General features: G+C 40.9%; 1 non-coding gene across 1 annotated transcript; it reads right to left on the reverse strand.

The window, feature by feature from the left end:
- Nucleotides 1–510: 510 nt before the first annotated feature.
- Nucleotides 511–585, reverse strand: Trnas-cga. The gene has a single exon. It is a non-coding gene; the product is annotated as a tRNA-Ser (tRNA).
- Nucleotides 586–17,854: the final 17,269 nt, after the last annotated feature.

Raw genomic sequence — 17,854 nt, forward strand, 5'->3', positions numbered from 1 at the left:
CTGCGTGGTCTGTAAATCCGCGATGTATCAAGTGTGGTACATCCCACGCTCATATCTGCCCATACAAAGGCTTTCTTTTCTCTCTACTCTCCGTAACGTCGTCATTGCGGTCTGTAAGTGTACCGCAGAATCGTGTTCCGGTTTCCACACCTTATGCCGCAGCATTGTAGGTTATTGCTCCCTACGACAAGTGTTCTCAAATTCGAAAAGAGTCTGACGCAGCACGTAGAATGTCACCATACACTATGCAAAAGATGTGAAAGAATTTAGCTTCTTGTTTTAAGTCTTCAGTCTTTTAATTGGCCACGCTTCCATATCTCGTGATCTTGTACTAGTCTTTGCATCTCTAAGTAACTACTGCCCTCAACTAGTATATAGTGATCAAGCTTATGTCTGCACATTCTTGCTATTACTCGCTATTGCTCCTTGTAGGGACAAATGACCTATTCCTGGAAGCTGATCAGGTTTCTTACTGAACTACACCTGAAACTTCCTGGCAGATTAAAACTGTGTGCCGGACCGAGACTCGAACTCGGGACCTTTGCCTTTCGCGGGCAAGTGCTCTACCAACTGAGCTACCCAACCACGACTCACGCCCCCTCCTCACAGCTTTAATTCCGCAAGTACCTGGTCTTCTACCTTCCAAACTTCGCAAAAGCTCTCCTGCACACCTTGCAAAACTGCACGCCGGAACGGTAGCTCAGAGAGTTCGGTCTGAGGGCTGCGTGCTCCCTGTAATAAAAAAAAAACTGACTCAAGGAACCAACGATCAATTTGAACGGATGTCTTGTGACATCCGCCCAGACCAAATGCAACGAACTACGTCGAACAAAAACTACCGACACGGTAGCTGTGTTCGGTCAGAGGGTTAGCTGCCCTCTGTAATAAAAAAATGGATCAACGACGAACTGAAACGGGTGTACTGCGACGTCCGCCCCGAGCAGATACAACGGACTAAAACGAACAAAATGAGATTTAAAAAAAACAATTGGCAGAGCACTTCCACGCGAAAGGCAAAGGTCCCGAGTTCGAGTCTCGGTCCAGCACACAGTTTTCATCTGTCAGGAAGTTTCATACTAGTACACACTCCGCTGCAGAGTGAAAATTTCATCATGAACTACACCTTCTTCTGTTGATTTTCGATGGCCTATGTTTCACTTCCATTTAGTGCTGTGCTCCGTTCGTCATCTTTCAGGAACTTTTATTTATAAATTACGTGACTTTTTCTTGAGGCAACAGTAATATTTAATTTTTCAGACGCGTTTCGTCTTTTATTTTAGGGCTTATTCAGTCGATTTTTCTGGACGAATATACAGTTTTGTCAGGTATAGATTTGTAACAATTGACGCTACAGTTTTTACAGCGGTTACTTTTATCCCCTTCGGAAATTTTCTGTAGGTTACATTATTCCGTACACTGATTCAAATCTATAACTAACATGTGTAAAAGCAGTACTACGTACTGTTCCAAATGAATATTTTGAGGATACCCTTAACATAAAAGGCGGAATGGGTCTGTAATTTATTACTATTACAGCTATTAAAAGGCGTTGGATTTACAAAAGGAATATTTCTATACTGATTGTGTAACCACACCAATGAACTTGTTTCAGATAGTTCTTCCTCTTTCCCATACTAACTGAGTTCTTTCATTGAAGAAATCTTTCTTTGCCTGTGTCAATCTACTTCTCACTTCAGCTTTGCTTCGCCCTTCTTGCATAACCTTGCAATTTGGATCGGCGAATTCTTCAACTTCTACCACCTTTACTACTATTGTGTCGTCCCCAGGTTTTATGATAAACAAGTCGTCATTCTCCTTTTACTAATCGACATCACTTCGATTTGTCTGTTCGTTCTAAAGCGCATTCCTTTTAACAAATCTAACTCTTCCTTATATACGGCCAGAAAGACTACGCGGTCTGGGAATCTTAATATTGGCGTGTCTTTCCCTTGAACTTCTAATCCTCTTCCTAAATTTTCTGTCGCTTCGTTCATTACTTTTTCAGTGTACAACTTAATTGCATTAGGAGCGCTTGTTTGGGCTTCTAGCTCTATAACACCACTCGTATTGGAGTGTAGTGTTCCACAGTAATAGATGTTACTGTTACAAAGATATAAAACATTTCTCCGCTTTATTTTCGCTAAGCGCACATTACTGCAACTCGCTAGGGAGTACAGGAAGGTGTTCATTTCAGTTATATACCACCTTCAAAATGGATCGTTGGGCTTCGAAATACATCCGATAATGACTAGCTGACACACAAATGTTGAAGTACTCTATGGGCTACAGACATCGAATTTGCTTTAAAATCACACTATCTATTTTTGTCAATTTCTCAGTAAACCACGGTAATGTAGGCTCCGGATTTAGTCGCTAAAAGGAAATAAACACATGCTCTTTCGGTTAGCAACTGTTTAAGAAAAGACTAACATTTAGGAACAGCTCCTAGATTGCTACCATTTCAATACTGATTTTTACAGTTCAGTCATGCAGCACTAGCCGATTTTTATGCATCACAATCATTTGAAACAAACATTTTTTCTATGTCGGGCACCACTTCCACAAAAATTTTCCATTGCATTTTAATTTCTTTTGGCAGATTTATCGACTGTTGCAAAGACTCCTTATAGGAGAAAGTTTTCGTTTTCAAATTAAACTGCAAATTCCGATAAGTAATACACTGTACTTTATTCCGTACTTGAAAATGTTTAAACATTGTTCTCACCTTAACTGCTACTGCACAACCCACACACTGGCTGTTGGCTCCTGCCGCAAGGGTGAAAGCACTCAAAAACCTTGTGCCACTAACAGACACATTAATATATTTTACAACATATACTGTAACGTTGTTGCTTTAATTTGCTATGTAAGCAGTGCTGCTAGACAATAAAAGCGGGTTAAAAGCTGTGAGCTGTCTGGGGAAGTTAACCTTGCATTACTGCGCAACTTTTTCACCAGGTATCCAGTCTAGCTTACCAAATTCCCAACCAGACTAACATTAATTATAATCTTTTAATAGTCATACGACAACCGGTGATATATATATAAAAAAGAGAATTTCAATAAAAAGAAATAAATCAGTTTATATTTGGAAATTAATTTTAACATTGATCATTAAAATTTCAGCATATTAAACTCGAGTCGTAACTAAGCTGGTGCCTTATTTAGGATTGTGAATATGTGAGATTGTAATCTTACGGAACACATCAAATATGGAGCCAAGATTGGGAGACTGCATACAATACTGCATTCGTAAAATAACACACGAAGAACGTTGAAACATATGCAAGAGGAAATTAACCACAACCAACCGATTCAATTTTCACCCAAAGAAATTACGTTCGTAGCACAATCCTGTCCGTCATGTAATTACCACACAATGGTATACTAAATTCATACTAACTCTTTGTGAAATCTTCCCAAAAAGAATAGCTGAGGGCTACTTTGATGATTACACCACATGCTTCACGTGGTCAACTTGGTTTACACAAAGCGTATAACTCCAGAATAATTTTGATAATTAAAATAAATTAGATCGAAAAGCAATTTACAAAAGAAAAATCTCGAACTGGTTACTAACGTCTTACTATTAACCTGATGGGTCAAACAATTATATAAGCACATGGTAGTGGTCTCACAAAGTACACCCTACGTGGGTTCAACATAAAGAAAAGTTGCTATATTGAAAAATATTGTCAAGACGAGATGTTATAATCTCACGCACATTCGCATTTAAGATTGATGAACTTAGAGTTACTGATCAACACGTGGTTCCACCTTACTCACAAAGTAGTGACAAAGCAACTGCCGGAATATATTCTGAACTTCACACGAGAATTACACTGCGCTGCAATTTAAGATAACATTAGATATTTTAGAGCTAAACCTGAAATAAAGGTGATTAAATTTTCAGTTAGGCTGAACTTAAGAAATCCATTGTCCTACGGACTTAGCAGGCACGCGCTTAGCCGGAGATCTTACCACTTCAGACGCTCGCCACGGACAGACTGACCTGGTCCCTTTCTGAGGGTGGCTCACAAATACAAACGGAAGTGGCCAGAGGGGCAGCTTCCTATACCAACATGACAAGAGACGGACAGGACCATACTAAGGATAGAAACCTCTTTGCTTTTAGAAAGTGTAGCTACCTGTTCCGACGTTGGTCCTACTGTTCTCTAGCAGACAGGCTTGTCTGCTACCCTCAAGCATGCAACTAGAAATACATTTGCTCATTCATCCTCTCACACAGAAGGGAAGGGGGATGACAGTATCTTATCATATACAGTATATAAAAGAAAGCGGATGTAGGTTCCGAATGAGACTGTGTGACGTGAATTACATATAAACTGTGTTTTAAAGCGTAGTAGTGTGACAGATCATTCTTGTTTATGTGTAAACGTAACACGTTCCACTACTCAGTCTCCTCCCAGATAGTCAGAAACGCCACAGTAAATTTAGAAGAGGAATTTATACCATAAATGACAACATATTTAAGAAATTAACATGAAAGGAATCCAACAGAGACCTTTCATAACCCCAACGCTCCGGGAAAAGACTGTGCAGGGAATTTTCTGGCCATGCTAGGACATTCCCAAGCAGGCTTCTCACACCCTACTTAAACCAAAAGTGTAAAGAAAAGGCAAAAGTCACCAGCTACTTGCTAAAACACAATAATTTCAACAAATCTTTAAAATCTACCAATTTCAAACAGAAAAAGAACACAATTTGTGACACCTATTTAAAAGATAGTGTAGACCTAATTCTGTCAGCAAGTAAAAGCAATGGTTCCTGTGTCATTAATATGAAAACAATTTCTGGTTGTTACCCTTATGGAGTTCACCAGTATTTGCTCATTGCAAGAGCCAACTGATCACAGGAAAATGTATGACTGTTTATTAACAAGCAAAATTTATGAAAATAGCAAAGGTGCCACAGCAATTAAAAAAGAACATGAAAACAACATCAGTATTATAGCGCAGAACATTACAATGCATACTCTGCAAAAGCAAAAAAAATGATAAGAGAAAAAACATGTTTTACAAAGTGGTTATCGCAAAAAAATTCTATATCTTATAAAACTAATAATTTGTAGAATTAAAATAACTATGTGGCACTAATTTAATCTCTCTACTATATTTCAATTAATTAGCAAACAATGAGCACTGTGCCATTACACTGAAACTACAATAATTATGTGATTGTTACCCTTAAGGGGTTCCTCACAATAAATATGCCCCATGCAAAGGCTAATCGATCACAGTCCAATGAGAATGAATAGCAATCTGACTGATAAACGAAGCAATGCCACTTGAATGAATTTACGAAACAAAATATCACAAATCTAATACATCACACAAGAACAAACATTGATCAATAAAACAGTACAATAGTCAACATCTAAAAAAAACCAATAAATAAAACACCTGCAAAATACAAGAGTCAAAATCTAAAAAAAAACAATAAATAGAACACCTGCAAAATACAAGAGTCAGTCTAATAAACCCCTGCAAAACACACGAGTCAAAGTTTCTGTGACAGAAACACACGTATATGCATTGAACTAAGAACCGTATAATCACTTTTCACTGACACAGTAGTTCCACTGCTCCGGGGCACAATATAAGGGCAAGGGGGGGGGGGGGGTTTGTCGCCGCAGCTGTCAGTAGGGATTTTTGTCCATCTGTTGCGTGCAATCCTGCCGTCTCTGCCCTCTCATGAAGTTTCTCTTGGTGGCCCGTGTCACGTACATCTCGATTTGGTTCCATGTTTGTGTTGTCAAATTCGTGCGGTATCCTCGATTGATACGCCAGGTTGATATTCCTGGGCAAGGATGACACTTAATGGCTCTTCTTTGTGCCACCCTTAGCGACCAGAGAACATCGAACCATGATTTACTGTCGCTTGATCGTGGGCATCCGTCAGGAAATGTTGATAGGCGTCGTTGAAGTCTGTCAATTTCTCTGGACAGTGAGTGTCAAAAGGCTCCACGCCCCTTGTGTCGTTACATTCTTGAGTTATTCTCAAATGGCTCGCCGGTTTGATATTCCTGGGCAAGGATGGCACTTAATGGCTCTTCTTTGTGCCACCCTTAGCGACCAGAGAACATCGAACCATGATTTCCTGTCACTTGACAGTGGGCATCCGTCAGGAAATGTTGATAGGCGTCGTTGAAGTCTGCCAATTTCTCTGGACAGTACGTGTCAAAATGCTCCACGCCCCTTTATCCCCTGTCTTCGGTCGTTTCACCGCGCCCGTCTCGCCACGGTCGCGTGCGTGTGGTGCATTGCCAGCAGATGGATTTCCGCGCGGTGGACCGCTCGCCCATCTCAGGTCATCGCCTCCAGGAAGGGTCGCACGGAGCGGCCGCCCATTAGCTCCAGGTGCAAGGGAAAGTGTTTGTCACGTGCCCTTCTTTTGTTGTCGACCACGCTCCCGGAGTGGCCCGGATGACAGCGTGTCCTGCTGGGAAACCTGCCAGTTTACAACTAGTCCGGCTGCTCCCGCTGTCTCGTAAGAGTTTAGCCGGTTCGCTTTCACGTTCTCAACTGCATTCACAGAAATTTTCCATCATAGTTATGTGATTACACAATGTCATACATAATACCACTTATTATTGTCTTTCACAATTTTTAAGAACAAAAGTGAGACTTAATTTTTTTTAAATAAAAAATTAGATGAATCGACAATATAAAATAAAAGTGAAATGACTTGACAATGTAAAAAAATAAAAGTGAAATGACTTGACAATGTAAAAAAATAAAAATTAAATGAACAGACAATATAATATTTAAATCCACATCACTAATGTGGTTCACTTACATTTTAATAAACCAAATGCTACTTATTAATTCACTAAAATGAATAGGATTATGCCTTGTCCAAGTACAGGTCAGGAAAGCATAGGGTTCACATGTTATTTACACACACACACACACACACACACACACACACACACATTCTACAAACTAACTACCCATAAACAAATTTTACTTCAATCCACTACTAGTTAAGCCAACAAGCTACTTCAATGCTATTTCAACACCGTGTATATACCACTACAACATTGTTCTAATTCGTCCTCTTCTTGACGCTCGCGGCATACGTCTTGTCACATGACAAACATGGAGAAACGTTCCTTAAACATACATAGAAGAAAGAACAATGGTTATTTGCAAATCAAAACATTTATACCAGTTCACACACCTGGTAGGAGACTCGCAATTATACATTAATCATACTCATATGTTGATACATAAAACAGTAAGACAATTTCATCTAAAATTACGTTATCATAAGAGTTAATCACGCAGATGACTCTGAGAAGGTAAAATTTATTTATTTATTTATTTATTTGCAGTTTATATTACATTTTCTTACCCATTTTGCTGCGATTTCGTTCCTTCTGTAAGTTACCTTTCGCTTCCAAATGAGTTATTTCGCCTGTGGTGGTCATTCTGGATTCATTTCTCATGAATGGCAAAATTGTGGTCACCTCTATTCTGTAAAACAGTATCATCTTAATATGTTGAACTTACAACAGACACAAAAGATCCGAATCCTCCTGTAGTTTAAATGACAAATGTTTTGCTTCATCCTTATTACCTTAAACCAAGCTTTCCTTTGGTCCCATAATCAAAATTATTTAATCTTCCTCTACCTTCAAGAGGGAAATTTCCTCAGTACAAATCATATAGGCTGCAGTGCATCCCGCACCAGCGAAAACAGTAAGCTGTAATGCTCACAGCATCAGCAAAACACATAAACGTCGCTTTTCTAGGACAAGTATTACCGCAGAATAATTTTTCAGGCTCTGGCTCAACATCAGTCAAGACTACAGAAAGGATCCATATTTCTGTTCCATTCTCCATTTGCTGAAAAACTGCTCGTATTTGACTACCACAATAATATTTCAGGGCCACGTAAATTACACAAACCACAATTGTTCTTTCACCTTGAAGGGAATCAATATACTGACGAAATCCACAGACAGAACTTTACATACTCAGCTATAAAGAACAAAAATGACATATATCATCAATATTAACATATCATCGCATATTGGGAAGCCATTGGTTAAACAATCGTATTATCGCATCCTGTTTTCAAGATTCCAAACTTACTCATTCCTTTCTCAGAGTTCTCCTATCTTAAAATATTCATACAGCACGCATACTATAGTAAGAGATCCTCATTTACACTGACAGATATAGAATAGTAATAGATAGATAGTAGCACTGAAAGCAGAAAATCGGAAACAAGGCTACTAACAGCTGGGGACCTGGGTTTGCCAGACCCATAATACCCACAGATCGGATATTCCCCTGAGTTTTGCATTAATTCAACACAGATGTTGCTTCTCTCATGAGCGACTCGTTTCAATTTACACAAAAAAAACATAAACAGCATTTCACTCGTTCACAAAGAAACCTTTTATCTTCACCTTTGCACCAACCTAAATCCTAATTGCACAAAGAAAGAAAGAAAATTTAAAAACATCACTTCAATCAATCACATAGAAACATCTTTATCCTTATTTTTACCAACATATTATTCAAAATGCATACGTCACAAATTTAAACTAATCAATTCTTTCTCCTCACCGTCCTCTCTACTTCTCACTGTCCTTTCTACTCATTTGCCATGTCGCTCATTTGTTCCGACTGGGCGCCTTCTGCGCTGATCGTTTGCGCCGGTTCTGTTCATTTCCATTTGGTGGATTATGTCTAGGGTTAGCCGGCCGAATTTCAACATCATGAGGTGCTCTGCCTACAGTCCTATTCCCACCGTATTCATCGTAGTATCGATTCTGGTTGCCGTACCTGTAGCGTTCACGATCTTGTCCACGTCCTCGATCATTTCCGTTGTTCCGCCTGTGTTCGCGACTGTTACCCCAGTTTCTATACGGCCGGTTCCGATTATTGTTCCATTCGCGTCGCGACGACCAGTCACGCCGTTGATTAGTACTACGGTCACGACTGCGGTCTCACTGCTGTGCCCCGTAATAACTTTGTGCCTGATTAGGCAGGCATTCTCCTGTATTGTATTCCAACTCTTGGAGAAGTGTTTTAAACGTTTCCACGTCCTCTTTGCATCGTCCCGCAAGAATGATGTGGCGCAAGTGCATCGGCAATTTGGTGATGCATATCCTAATTAGTTCCGCAGGTCCGTATGGATCGTATAGAAATTGATTCGCCTGCAGCATGTGGTCGAATAGGCGTGCTGGGCTGCCGAAACCAGACTTGTTCAAATTTGGCAGCATAATTATGCCATGCTTGACCCTATCTTGTGCCGCTTCCGACCAATAGGCGGAGAGAAAGGCTTGTCGAAACTCCCGAGTGGAGTTGCAGTGACGTGCTGCCGACCTCATGCGGATCGCCGGTTCGCCTTCCAAATAGCAACACATATATTCTATCTTATGTGAACTTGCCCAGTCAGGGGGGAAGACAGAACTCAAATTGCTCGAGCCATGCTCGTGGATGTATTCCTTTTTGCGAATTTCGAAATATCTCAAACTTTCTCACCGTAAGGAAATGTTTGAAATCAAATCCCCGCATTTCCTCCCGGCGAGGCCCTTGAATGTTACTATTTTTCTCATGTCTGCCCCTCAAAATACATTCTTCCCTGTCGTCAAAATCTCCCTCGTGGCCGGAGTCCCTCTCTGCACTGTCCGTACGGCTATTTTTAGTGCTATTGGCGAGTTTGGAATCACACGCAATGCGGTTTTCCAGATGCGCCACGTGTTCTTGTAATTCGCCTGTTACAGCTTTGTGCTCTTTGTGTTCACTTCGAACTGTCCCTTCTGAAATCTAAGAAGCGAACACACTTCTTCCGTCTCTGCGACCGCTACCGGTGTAGTATTGTTCTCGTTTTCCGTCACCTTCATTGTGCCTACGATGTCCGCTAATGCCGCAATATTATCATGTATTTGTCTGTTGTCCTCCGCCCCAGTCTGCTTCAATTGTTCTACTTGCTGTTCGAGAGCATGAATCGCTTGACTGTTGTCCGCTACTGTGTTGCTAATGGACGCTGGACAATGCGTTTCCGCCTCCTGGACCCTCGAGAGTACCTGCTGGTGTTGTCTTTGGCATTCTTCTCTCAGCGCTTGGAAATTCCTAAGTAGCTGTTCTTCGATCTCTTTCAATTCCGCATCGCGACTCCGCTTGCCCTGTTCTAAGGCTTGCAGACGATCATTTTGTTCAAATGTACGGCCTAATTCTTTCATAATATCGCTTTTTATTTCACTTGCCAGATTGTTTATTCTTTGTGAGATATCATCTGATACTCTCTGCATCGAATTGTCAACTTTATTTGTCTGCTGGATTAGTTTTTCGTCTATTTGTTCGCCTAGCTCGCGGATCGATTTTTCAGATTTCTGCGTCATTTGTTCGCCTAGCTCGCGGATCGATTTTTCACATGATTCTTTTTGTTCTCGGAACGATTTGTCTGATTTCTCTGCGTTTTCTTTATTTTGTTGCAATAAGGCTTTCATGCATTCTGCCAAATCAATTTGGTTAGTAGGAGGCAAATTAATTTCTGGCTCTGCTGTGAGCCCATTCCTCCTGTTTCGCATTTCGTCTGAAGTATTTCCCATTGTATTTTCGGAACTGTCCGACACGATAATATTCGAAATCAAATTATCCCCTTGGTCCATGTTGCTTAAGTTGTCGGACCGCTTACTTTTAGCTTGGTTACGTGTCTGCATTAGTGCAATTTATACCCGGTATGTGACACACTAATCAAAATAAATGTGTCCCCCAAAAATTACGACAGTCACACGAAAGATACCCAACCTAGTACGCACTTTTTCACATGCAAAACAAATTTTTATCTCTGATCGAAACAGTGGAATTTACAAGCGAGAAAAACACACACACACATATAAAACACACAAATAAAGAAAACAAAACAACAAGACAAACAACACAACGCCGCACAACAACGCCGTGAATCATTTGAAAGTCTGCTCAGAAACAACGCAGGAGTTGTTTGAGCGCTACAGGGGGAAAAAATTAAGGTTATAACACGCTCGCAATCTAACGTTTCGGAGATTCCAGAGTCTAGCGGAATCACAGAACAGGGTCGCCATGTGTAACGTTGTTGCTTTAATTTGCTATGTAAGCAGTGCTGCTAGACAATAAAAGCGGGTTAAATGCTGTGAGCTGTCTAGGGAAGTTAACCTTGCATTACTGCGCAACTTTTTCACCAGGTATCCAGTCTAGCTTACCAAATTCCCAACCAGACTAACATTAATTATAATCTTTTAATAGTCATACGACAACCGGTGATATATATATATATAAAAAAGAGAATTTAAATAAAAAGAAATAAATCAGTTTATATTTGGAAATTTATTTTAACATTGATCATTGTATTTCAGCATATTAAACTCGAGTCGTAACTAAGCTGGTGCCTTATTTAGGATTGTGAAAATCTGAGATTGTAATCTTACGGAACACAACAAATATGGAGGCAGGATTGGGAGACTGCATACAACACTGCATTCATAAAATAACACACGAAGAACGTTGAAACATATGCAAAAGGAAATTAACCACAACCAACCGATTCAATTTTCACCCAAAGAAATTACGTTCGTAGCACAATCCTGTTCGTCATGTAATTACCACACACTGGTATACTAAATTCATACTAACTCTTTGTGAAATCTTCCCAAAAAGAATAGCTGAGGGCTACTTTGATGATTACACCACATGCTTCACGTGGTCAACTTGGTTTACACAAAGCGTATAACTCCACAATAATTTTGATAATTAAAATAAATTAGATCGAAAAGCAATTTACAAAAGAAAAATCTCGAACTGGTTACTAACGTCTTACTGTTAACCTGATGGGTCAAACAATCATATAAGCACGTGGTAGTGGTCTCACAAAGTACACCCCACGTGGGTTCAACATAAAGAAAAGTTGCTATATTGAAGAATATTGTCAAGACGAGATGTTATAATCTCACGCACACTCACATTTAAGATTGATGAACTTAGTTAGAGTTACTGATCAACACGTGGTTCCACCTTACTCACAAAGTAGTGACAAAGCAACTACCGGAATATATTCTGAACTTCACACGAGAATTACACTGCGCTGCAATTTAAGATAACATTAGATATTTTAGAGCTAAACCTGAAATAAAGGTGATTAAATTTTCAGTTAGGCTGAACTTAAGAAATCCATTGTCCTACGGACTTAGCAGACACGCGCTTAGCCGGAGATCTTACCACTTCAGACGCTCGCCACGGACAGACTGACCTGGTCCCTTTCTGAGGGTGGCTCACAAATACAAACGGAAGTGGCCAGAGGGGCAGCTTCCTATACCAACATGACAAGAGACGGACAGGACCATACTAAGGATAGAAACCTCTTTGCTTTTAGAAAGCGTAGCTACCTGTTCCGACGTTGGTCCTACTGTTCTCTAGCAGACAGGCTTGTCTGCTACCCTCAAGCATGCAACTAGAAATACATTTGCTCATTCATCCTCTCACACAGAAGGGAAGGGGGATGACAGTATCTTATCATATACAGTACATAAAAGAAAGCGGATGTAGGTTCCGTATGAGACTGTGTGACATGAATTACATATAAACTGTGTTTTAAAGTGTAGTAGTGTGACAGATCGTTCTTGTTTATGTGTAAAAGTAACACGTTCCACTACTCAGTCTCCTCCCAGATAGTCAGAAACGCCACAGTAAATTTAGAAGAGGAATTTATGCCGTAAATGACAACATATTTAAGAAATTAACATGAAAGGAATCCAACAGAGACCTTTCAATACGTTTTTACCATTTACACTCATTTACATAATACTACTTTCCTAAGAAAACAAATAGCCGTGCATTCCAACAAATTTTAGATATAATCTTTAAAAGTTACGAATTTTTGTTCTTACAAAAAATTTTTTGGCTAATCTTTCCACTCAGTTTTTATTAAATTCTCGAATTAGTAATGAAATATAGAAAGCGACAATTCGGTATTATAAATCGTACCAAACTATTACGATTTACGCAAAAACATCCGAGCAACAGTTATTTCTTCGAACTCTATAGTTTACACAGTTTTTTAAAAAGCTACGTGTTCCTTAACAACACTCAGTTTCAATTACGCAAATAATTTGACAATGCTTTCGCCGACATAAAAACCATTAATGCATGACAGACATTATACTGACGTATCCAATACGTGCTAAGCAATTCATCCGGAATTTTCTTTGCGAAATATAATTTTCGATGGGTTATTAAATTATTAAATGTACTTTCAAAGGTGAATATTCATGTGTTATTAATTTTGTGGAGAACAAGATACGGTGTACAAAATTCCTAGTCATTACAACTTTGACCTCTGCATATTATTTCGAGATTATTTCTATCAACAACCTTTCTTGTAAGCACTATGGCATACAAACATTGTTTGCTTAATAACATATTGCTCGAGAACAAAAGGTATCTGATTAGTTTTATGTTACTAACAGGTCAAATAGGACAAAAATATGTGTATCACCCCACGAAACATAGATACACATTTTCTCCGGTGTAAATATTTTACACTGAATGTGAGGTGAGAGACGTTGTCCTGGGAACGAGATCTTAGTGAAAGCAACACAAGAACCGGCGCCTGTCGAAGTTTCCATAAGCCCTGTGATCTAGTGATTTGGCTTTTAAGCCAGAACTGGATAGGTTCGTTTTCCGTAATGCGCCTGGCGGTTGAGAAACTTTCTCATGCTGTGATTTGTTTCACAGTGCCATTAAGTAGGATATCATATTGCAAGAAATCCTAGCAAGAAGCAGCACTCTCCTGAGAAGGGCTTTTGGGAATGACCAACGGGAATGTTCATATATGAGTCAAAAGCCAATCATTCTCCTGTCAGACCAGATGAAATGTTTTAGTATGTAAACAGTTCCGATGTGTCTCGGAATCTGGAAGAACGTCGTCATCTCTCCAGAATATAGGAAGCACTAGCATGCTTGGAGCGGTGTTTAACAGTGTTACTGGTTTGTGATGTAGAAACTTTGTGGTCCACAGTGGTCGCGGCTCATGTGCGTGCACTTGAAGTTAATGGGAGGAGGGCTAGTACATTGTAAGGTAATAAAAAAAAGACGCATCACGAAGGAATTATCCGACTGGTACGGAAAGCATTAGATGTGATGTACGAGGGTCAGTCAAATGAAAACCTTAAGTATTTTTTTAAATATTATTTATTGTGCAGAAGTGCTACAAAGCTGTATAACTTTTCAACATAATCTCCTCCATGCACAATTCAAGTCCTCCAGCGCTTACAAAGTGCATAAATTTCTTTAGAAAAAATTCTTTTGGTAGTCCGCACAACCACTCATGAACCGCGTGGAGTACCTCTTCATCACAATGGAATTTCTTTCCTCCCATTGCGTCTTTGAGTGGTCCAAACATATGGAAATCACATGGGGCAAGGTCTGGGTTGCTCGCTCTCTTCGTTTCCGGTTGGTGGAAGTGAACCCAGGTTTCGTGACCAGTAACGATTCTTGCAAGGAAGCCATCACCTTCTCGTTCAAAGCGCCGAAGAAGTTTTTCACAAGCATCAACACGTCGTCAGATTTCTGTTGAAGTTGCTTCGAATCGGAGGCGATGTATTGACATAGTGATATCCATCATTCCGCTCCAAGGGTCGGGTCTCGCAATCTTTCTCAATGCATTTAACATTATCTTGGTTCTGGAGTAGTTACTAATCTAACAAGCGCATCTGGCGAAGTGTAAGACTGTTTTGTGAGGGTAGCAAGCTGAGAACTGATCTATGTCTGCCGATAAAAGTTCCATTACTGATCAGTGGCGGAATACGGCGTATCATTTGTCTAGCGCACCGCCCATCGCTAGGAGTGCATGGGTTGCGGCAACACGAGACATAGCGCGACGTCTCACTATCTCCGAGAAAGAATCAGGGCAACGCTGCACATTTCCTATGTTGTCACTAACTGAGTGCTGATGAGTTTCAGTACAGCACATTTTCCTCTCTTTTCAATTTGTATGTCACATTTTGTTTTATGTGTTTCCTAACACAGTATTTGTTCTGTGCCCCGAGAGTCTGATGTTGTCGCAATTTAGTGGCGACATAAAATCACTAGAAATTAACGACAGTGCTGGAAGGTTTGCGTGAGCTTCAATTTACGGGGATGTTTTACTGTGTTTTAATCTGCACCTTGCTATAGTTAATAGTTTTTTCTTATTAGAAAAGGCGAAGTTATCAATGAAACTAAATAAAATGCTTGCACCAAGGCGGACACATAAACGCCATATCGAAAATCCCGACAAATTTCTGTGATGAACTCTTTCGGGTAGTAATGTTGTCTTGAACCAACGTTCTAACGGATCTCCTACGCATCAACTTTACTTAGCCTGAAGATTATTGCTTCAACACAACGGAGCCACGCGGCTGACAATCCGAGAAGATTTCATCAGCAAAATCCCATGTTGAACTGAAACGGTCAGAAATCACTAGCTGTGAAACCTGTACACGCTGTTGGTACTGTTTTGGAGGGTTCCTGCAGGCTGTGACCTTTACTCTCTCCAGTAGCGCAGTATCGACCTGGCGAAATCTTTCGTTCCTACATCGCGATTAAGGTGCGTGGGCAAATGACGTTCTAGCTACATGCAGCTGCGCATTACATTGAGATAAACACCTAGTACGGAGCTAGAGAGGCTGGTGTGTCGCAACGGACGCTACGGATTGCACCACGCCGAGTAAGGCACTGGAAAAGAATTTTTTTTTTAGCGCGTCTGAATCCGACTGTCACTTCTATCCTGAGCAAAAGATGAGATCTCTCATTGAGGGGGTCTACTGATGCAATGTAGCGACATTTCGAGATGTTTGTCGTACCCTGTCGAATAGCTCGGTTAGTTTACGTGTCCTCTAACATACTTGTTTGTGAATTCTCGACATGTCCAGTTCTTCGTGCAGTGAGTAGTAACATGTCAATTTTCTGACGACCCAGGAAGTCCTCAAGTTCGGTTTCCTTTTGCCATTTATATTCCAGATACAAAATATAAGGTTTTTTGGCTGGATATGTCAATGGAACATTCTGAAGGGCATCAATCCCTCTACAATGACAATTTGTTCCGTTGTCACGTCCAGCGCAGCTGTGAATTCTCGAAATTTTCACTAATGTGTGTCATACACTCATTGTTTCGAGGTGCGTAAGAAACGACGTAATGCCAGCGTTTGTATTTAGCAGTTGGTCGCAAGTAGAGGTCCATTTGGCTGTTGGGTGTATGGCTGGCCACAGTGCCATGCATTTGCCTGTTGTGGCCTCGATTGTGACTGACTGCGGTTCGTGGTCTGCGTATTTAAGATCAGGAATTCACTCTGATTTTTAATGTCGACAGACTCGTTGTTTGCTGTTGAATGAGCTACGCTGTTCCGCACTGTCTGTGCTTAGGTATTGTATGTTCTTATGACCTGTTGGAAGAGTGATACCCCTTTTTCTAAATTAATTGGATAACTGACTGCCGGCCTTTGTGGCCGAGCGGTTCTAGGCGCTTCAGTCTGGAACCGCGCGCCCGCTACGGTCGCAGGTTCGAATCCTGCCTCGGGCATGGACGTGTGTGATGTCCTTAGGTTAGTTAGGTTTAAGTAGTTCTAAGTTCTAGGGGACTGATGACCTCAGATGTTAAGTCCCATAGTACTCAGAGCCATTTGAACCATTTTTGATAACTGACCGCTGCACAGACGGATTGACGTTACATAGTAAGAAAATTATACACTGAAGCGCGAAAGAAACTGCTACAGGCATGCGTATTCAAATAAGGAAACATGTAAACAGGCAGGATACGTCGTTGCGGTCGCCAATGCCTATGTGAGACAACCCGTGTCTGCTGCAGTTGTTAGATCGGTTACTGCGGTTACGATGGCAGGTTATCAAGATTTAAGTGACTTTGAACGTGATCTTATAGTCGGCGGACGAGCGCTGGGACACAGCATCTCCGAGGTAGCTATGAAGTGAGTTTACCGTGAGCATCAGGAATACAGTAAAACATCAAATCTCCGACATAGCTGTAGCTGGAAAAAGATCCTGCAAGAACGGGACCGACGACGACTGAAGAGCATCGATCCACGTGACAGAAGTGCAACCTTTCCTAAAATTGCTGCAGATTTCAATTCTGGGCGATCAACAAGTGTCAGCGTGATAACCAATCAACGAAACATCATCGATACGGGCTTACGGAGCCGTGTAGCCTTACTGACTGCACGACAGCAAGCCTTACGAATCGCTTGGGCCCGTCAACACCGACATTGGACTGTTGATAACTGGAAACATTTGCCTGGTCGGACGAGACTCGTTTCAAATTGTATCGAGCGGATGGACGTGTACGGGTATGGAGACAACCTCACAAATCTATGGACCCTGCATGTTAGCAGGGGACTGTTCAATCTGTTGGATGTAATGGTGTGGGGCGTGTGCACTTGGAGTGATATGGGACCCCTGATATGTCTAAATATGACTCTGACAGGTGACACATGCGTAAGCATCCTGTCTGATCACCTGCATCCATTCATGTCCATTGTACAATTCTAGCAGGACAATGGGACACCCCACGTACTTCTGAGTTTAAACACTTCTCTGGCCACCAAACTCCCCTGACATGAACGTTTTGAGCATATCTTGGATGCTTTGCAACGTGCTGCTCAGAAGAGATCTCCACCCCCTCGTACTCTTATAGATTTATGGACGGCTTTGCAAGATTCGTGGTGTGAACTCCCTCCAGCACTACTTCAGACGTTATTCGAGTCCATGCCACGTCGTGTTGCGGCAATTCTGCGTGCTCGCGGGGGTCCTTCACGATATTAGGCAGGGGTACCAGTTTCTTTGGCTCA

The sequence above is a fragment of the Schistocerca piceifrons genome, chromosome 5 (assembly GCF_021461385.2).
Source record: "Schistocerca piceifrons isolate TAMUIC-IGC-003096 chromosome 5, iqSchPice1.1, whole genome shotgun sequence".
Lineage (NCBI taxonomy): Eukaryota > Metazoa > Arthropoda > Insecta > Orthoptera > Acrididae > Schistocerca > Schistocerca piceifrons.